At 38.9% G+C, this 6,967-nt stretch overlaps 1 pseudogene; it reads right to left on the bottom strand.

The window, feature by feature from the left end:
* Nucleotides 1–4,176: 4,176 nt before the first annotated feature.
* On the bottom strand, nucleotides 4,177–6,257 carry LOC102974269 (complement C1s subcomponent-like; annotated as a pseudogene).
* Nucleotides 6,258–6,967: the final 710 nt, after the last annotated feature.

Below are 6,967 nucleotides of genomic sequence, written 5' to 3'. Positions count from 1 at the left end.
ATTCATCTGTTGATAGACTTTAAGGTTGCTTCCATACCTCGGCTATTGTAAATAATGTTTCTATGAATATTGGGGTACATGTTCTAAAACACTTTTCGAATTAGTGTTTTCATTTTCTTTGGATATATACCCAGGAGTGAAATATCTGGATCATATGGTAGTTTTATAGTATTTAATTTTTTGAGAAACCTCTATGCTGTTTTCCATAGTGGCTGCACCAAATTACATTCCAAACAACAGTGAACTAGTTCACCTTTTCTCTACTTCTTTGCTAACATATATTATTAGTTGTCTTTTATTTATTTAATAAATTTATTTATTTTCCTTATTTTTGGCTGCATTGGGTTTTCATTGCTGAGTGTGGGCTTTTCTCTAGTTGTGGAGAGTGGTGGTTACTCTTTGTTGCAGTGCACAGGCTTCTCATTGTGGTGGCTTCTCTTGTTGCAGAGCACGGGCTCTAGAGTGCAGGCTCAGTAGTTGTGGCACACAGGCTTACTTGTTCCATGGTATGTGGGATCTTCCCAGACCAGGGCTCAAACCCGTGTCCCCTGCACTGGCAGACGGATTCATAACCACTGCACCACCAGGGAAGCCCTATTAGTTGTCTTTTAGATGATAGCTATTTTGACAGGTGTGAAATGATATCTCATTGTAGTTTTGATTTGCATTTCCCTGATGATAGTGATGTTGAGAATCTTTTCATGTGTCTGTTGGCCATCTGTATGTCTTCTTTGGAAAAATGCCTATTTAGGTCTTCTGTCCATTTTTTAATCAGGTGGTTTGTTTTTTGATATTGAGTTGTATGAGTTCTTTGTATATTTTGGATATTAACCCCTTATCAGACATACCATTTGCAAATAAATTCTTCCATTCAGAAATTCTTCCATTCAATTCAACCCATTCATTTTGTTGGTGGTTTCCTTCACTATGCAAAAGGTTTTACATTTAATTAGGTTCCATCTGTTTACTTTTTATTTTATTTCCCATGTCTGAAGAGACAGAGTCAAAAAATTTTGATAAGACTTATGTCAAATAATGTACTGCCTGTTTTTTTCTAGGAGTTTTATGGTCTCTTGTCTTATATTTAGGTTAATCTATTTTAAGTTGATTTTTGTAAATGGCATGAGAAAATATTCTAATTTCATTCTTTTACATGTAGCTGTCCAGTTTTCTCAACACCACACATTGAAGAGACTGTCTTTTCCCCATTGTATAGTTTTTCCTCTTTGTCATTGATTAATTTACCACTTGTGTATGGGTTTACTTCTGGCCTCTCTATTCTGTTCCATTGTTCTAGTGTATATTTTTGTGCCAGTACCATTGAGCTTTGATTACTGTAGCTTTGTAATATAGTCTGAAGTCAGAGAGTATAATACCTTCAGCTTTTTTCTTTTTCTCAAGATTGTTTTGACTATTTGAGTTGAATAGAAATTTTGGAATTATTTTTCCTAGATCTGTGAAACATGTCATGGGTATTTTAATAGGGGTTGCATTAAATCCTCAGATTGCTTTGGACAGTATGGATATTTCAACAATATTAATGCTTCTAATTTATAAACATGAGATATCTTTCCATTTATTTCTTTCATCCTCAATTTCCTTCATCAATGTTTTATAGTTTTCAGACTATAGGTATTTCACATCCTTGGTTAAGTTTATTCCGAGGTATTTTATTCTTTTTGATACAATCGTAAATGGGATTGTTTTCTTGCTTTCTCTTTCTGATGGTTTGTTATTAGTGTAGAGAGAAAACAGATTTCTGTATATTAATTTCATATCCTGCAATTTTACTGAATTTGTTTATTAGCTCTAAAAGTTTTTTGGTTTTTTTTTTGGTGGAGACTTTAGGGTTTTCTATATATAGTATCAAGCCATCTGCAAATAGTGACAGTTTTACTTCTTCCTTTCCAATTTTGTATGCATTTTGTTTCTTGTCTGATTGTTGTGACTAGGACTTCCAATACTACGTTAAATAGAAATGGCAAGAGTTGGCATCCTTGTCTTGTTCCTGATTTTAGAGGAAGGGCTTTCAGTTTTTCACCATTGAGTATGATGTTAGCTGTAGGTTTGTCATAAATGATCTTTATTATGTTGAGATTAGTTCCCTCTATACCAACTTTTTAAAGAGTTTTTTATCATTAATGGATGTTGAATTTTTGTCAAATGTATTTTCTGCATCTATTGAGATTATAATGTGATTTTTATCCTTCATTTTGTTAATGTGCTGTATCACATTGAATGATTTGAGGGTACTGAACCATTTTTGCTTCCCTGGAATAAATCTCCCTTGATCATGGTATATGATCAATTTTATATATTGTTGAATTCAATATGCTAATACCTTGTTGTGAATTTTTGCATCTATATTCATCAGGGATATTGGTCTGTAATTTCTTTTTTGTAGTATCTTTGTTTGATTTGTTATCAGAGTAGTCATGGCCTTGAAGAATAAATTTTGGTGTGTTCTCTTCTCTTCAATGTTTTGGAATACTTTGAGAAGCATAGGCATTAGCTCTTCTTTATATGTTTGGTAGAATTTCCCTGTGAAGCCATGCTGGCCTGGACTGTTTTTTGTTGGGAGTCTTTTGATTACTGATTTAATTTCAATAGTAGTGATTGATTTGTTCATATTATTTATTTCTTCCTGATTCAGTCTTGGAAGATTGTATGTTTCTAGAAATTTATCCATTTCTTCTAGGTTATCCAATTTTTTGGCATATAACTGTAGTATTCTCTTATGATTGCTTATATTTCTGTGATATTGGTTGTGATTTCTCCTCCTTCATTTCTTATTTTGTTTATTTGGGTCCTCTCTCTTTTTTCCCCCTGACTAAAGGCTTAAAATTTTTCTAAATCTTTAAAAGACAAAGCAAAACAAAACAAAAAAAACCCAAAACAACTCTTGGTTTTATTGATATTTTCTATTTCTTTTTTTTTTTTTTTTTTGGTCTCTCTTTTATTTCCTCTCTGATCTTTATTGTTTCCTTCCTCCTGCTGACTTTGGGCTTTATTCATTCTTCTTTTTCTAATTCCTTTAGAAGTTAAATTAGGCTGTTGATTTGAGATTTTTCTTATTTTTTGAGGTAAGCCTGTATCTCTATAAACTTCCCTCTTAGGACTGCTTTTGCTATGTCCTATAGATTTTGAAAATTGTGTTTTTATTTTCATTGGTCACAAGGTATTTCCTGATTTTCTCTTTGATTTCTTCATTGACCCATTGGTTTTTTAGTAGTGTGTTGTTTAGTCCCCATGTGTTTGCTTTTTCCCATTTTTCTTACTGTAATTGATTTCTAGTTTTATACCATTGTGATTGGAAAAGAAGTTTGGTATAATTTTTATACTCTGCAATTAGTTGAGACTTGTTTTGTGGCCTAGCATGTGATCTATTCTGGAAAACGTCACTTGTGCACTTGAAAAGAGTGTGTATTGTGCTGTTTGGGGAGGGAATAGCTTGTAGATATCTATTAAGTCCAACTGGTTTAATGTGACATTTAAGGCCACTGTTACCTTAATTTCTGTCTGGATAATCTGCACATTGATGTAAGTGGTTGGTTAATGTCCCCTGATATTATTGTATTATTGCCAATTTCTCCCTTTATGTCTGTTAATGTTTGCTTTATATATTTAGGTGCTCCTTTACTGGGTGTATATATGTTTACAAACTTTATATTCTCTTCTTGTATTGATACTTTTATCATTATATAATGTTGCTTTTTATCTTTTATTATATACTGTTTTTTTTGGGGGGGGTGTTATAAACATGCTTTATTACCGGTAGATAGTAGACACTGATAATGATAAACTGCAAACAGGTAAAGGGGAAACAAAAATCAAGGGTGTGTCCCACAATGAATTGCGGAGTCAGAACTGGAACAGGAGGCAATCATCAGGAAAGAGGGCTCCCGGTGGAACAGTACAAGATAAGTGTCCCTTCCCACACTGTTGTCCACAGGACAGATTCAGGGGAGAGGACCCCAGGGACTCCAACTACACTGAATGACCAACACAACAACATGATCAAACCCCACTTCCAACCAGGTATCCCAACAATCAAGTTCTAGTTAAATCGTACTCCCAAGTCTTCTCTCAGTCATGGTGAAATAATGGGATTATTGTGAGGAACAGAAAGCAACAGATGGGTCACAGCCCTCAGAGAGGCTGGTGGGATCTGTATGGTTAGCCTACACTGGGAGCACTATTTTCCTGCATCGTCTTCATGATCCAGTCAATGTAGTTCTTGACATGAGTGTAGATCCCATAGGTACCACACTGGGGGCCCCAGGACACCAAGCCAGTGACATAGAATTCGGGGTTCTCTTCATGAGGGATATGTAGAGCAAAGACCCCACCACTGTCCCCTTCACAGCTATCAACACACTTCTCACCTCCAGCACAGATCATGTTCTCAGTGAAAACAAAAGAATTTATATCTATTCCGGGATTTAGCTCCTTCACCTCCCAGTACTTTGCTAAGGGAGCAACAGGTAACTTTGCCCCTCTGAGCTTAATAACATGATCTTTGGTATTTGTTCGGCCCCAGCCTGAGATCAGCTGCAGATCTCCCACTGAAGTGTTGTATTCTGAGGAGGTGCCTGGCAGGCAGATAGGGGAGACAGTGGGTCCCATTTTCACTGGGTCTTGCAGCCGCACCAGTACAATGTCATTGTCAAAATTCTTCCATATTTCTAAGGCATCCAGGACCTTCCAACCAGGATGAATAAACACTTTCTCAGCAGTGAGCATCTGGGCATTTGCCAATTGTGAAGTGACCACTGAGGTAGATCCAATGTACATCACTGGGTCACGGTTTCCCTCCATGGTGTGGGCAGCTGTCAGCATCCAGTGTTCATCAATGAAAGCACTGACAGCCCGGGGGTTCGAGAAGAAGACTTGCCAGGGGAAATTTTTCAATCTTTGCAGTGGAACCTCCAAATATCCTCTGTTTTTCTGTAAAAGGCTCACCAGGGATGCCACAGACTGGAACACATTTTGGCAGCTCTGCACCCAGCAGCTCATTCACCCAGCTCCTGTTGCCAGCGCAGCAATACTCCTTGCTTCTTTCATTTTCCATGTAGAATATGGCTTCTCACAAGCATAGCAAGTGACAGAACCAAATAGAATATTTTCTGAATCTTTGACTTTACCATGCCGAATAGGTTCGGGAGTGCCACAGTCCACGGGTTGACACCGCAGTTTGGAATTACTCCACTTTCCATTGCTTTGGCAAGTAGAATAGTAAGATGTTGAGCCAACACTTCCCTGTACAACTTCAAACCCATCCACACAGGTTATCTTCACCACATCTTTTGTTCTGTCAGGCTCCCAAAAAGAATTGGCAGTGACTTCTTTAGGACAAGAGATTGGATCTCCATGGTAACAAAATTCCCATCCCTTTTTTTGCTCTGTTTCATCAGTTTGGAAGATGATATTGAGAGCATTACTCTTGGTTTCAATAGTTAGTGGCCCACGGAATCCATTACCACAGTAAGGACCAAATTGCTGGTTTCCTGCAACAAAAAGTAAACTGTCAGCGCAGTGGCCCTCAGAATCAGCTGGTTCCACATCAAAATCTTCTCTCTGCATAGTCACCACCACTTGGAACCCCTCCTCCAACAGGATCTGAATAGTCACACCTCGAGTTCTCTGGGTATAGACTGGGACAATTGGGACTTGTGAGCTCCCCAATCAGTGCGGTGAATACCTCCCCACTGCAGTTGACTCCGCAATTTTTCATATCATCATGGAAGAAGTATTCTGGGGGGCAGGAGCAGAAGTAACCACCAATGAAGTTGTTGCAGTAGTGGCTGCAAGGGGCATCTGCAAAGTCTGTGCACTCATTTACATATACAGCAACATAGTATGCAGCAAACCCAGTGAAACACTCTTCGTTGGAGAAGTCTGACTTGAAGATCACCTGGAGTTTATTGTATGGGACTTGGAACTCTTCCACCACTGGGGAGTTGGGATTCTTACCGGTCCTCTGTCCACAGAGTTTCCCTCATCAAGTCTTCCTGACATTATCTGCACTGAGTCATATGCACAGTTCTCGGACAGCTCTATGTCTATGTCCAGGTGGGTAAAGTAAAGGTGGATCCCGTACCCTTCAGGAACTTCTATATCCCAAGAATTCTCTACTTCATTCGGTATGCCTGAGGATAGTTGGGGAACAGGATCTCCCCATACATGGTAGGCTCAGCATAAACCCATGCCAAAAGGGAAAACAGGACAATGCACCACATCTCTGGCAATTTGTCCATTCCTGGTGAGCAGCTCGTCTCTTTGTCCTGGCTCTCTGCACCTCTGGACTTTGGACCTAAAGCGTTGGCAGACCTGGTTGTATTTGTCTAACAAGCACACAGGCACCTGCAAGTGGTGGTGAGGGCTCCTATGCAGAAGATTTTTATTTCCATTTCCACCCCTTGAGCCCAAGCTTCTGGTACCCAGGGCTGCATTGGTGGGTGAGCTCTGCCTAGTAATCCAGCCTCCATAGTGCAAAGAGAGCAGATGTATTCAATCCTGGGCCTCTGTGTTTTTTGCCTCTTTATGCAGTCACTGAAACCAAAAAAGCATTTCTCCTAAGTGAGGCTTTCTCTTCAATCCCATGCTTATTTCAGCTGGAAAAAGCACCCTCAGTAGATTCTTGAACTGAGGCCCTAACTGACTCTTGTGAAGCCTGTGAGCCTAGTTAAGGACCAATACCTCTGCCAGATGCCCTGACACTAGTCTTTCTTCCACTTTATAATTTCAATAACAGGGCTTCCCTGGTGGCACAGTGGTTAAGAATCCACCTGCCAAAGCAGGGGACATGGGTTCGAGCCCTGGTCTGGCAAGATCCCACATGCCGCAGAGCAACTAAGCCCATGCACCACCTAGACTGTTTTTTAAAAATTTTTTGAATTTTATTTTATTTTTTTTTATACAGCAGGTTCTTATTAGTCATCAGAATTATACACATCAGTGTATACAT

Source organism: Physeter macrocephalus, chromosome 16 (genome assembly GCF_002837175.3).
Source record: "Physeter macrocephalus isolate SW-GA chromosome 16, ASM283717v5, whole genome shotgun sequence".
NCBI lineage: Eukaryota > Metazoa > Chordata > Mammalia > Artiodactyla > Physeteridae > Physeter > Physeter macrocephalus.
Note: the sequence above shows the minus strand (reverse complement) of the source record. Positions and strands in the feature narration are given on the sequence as shown.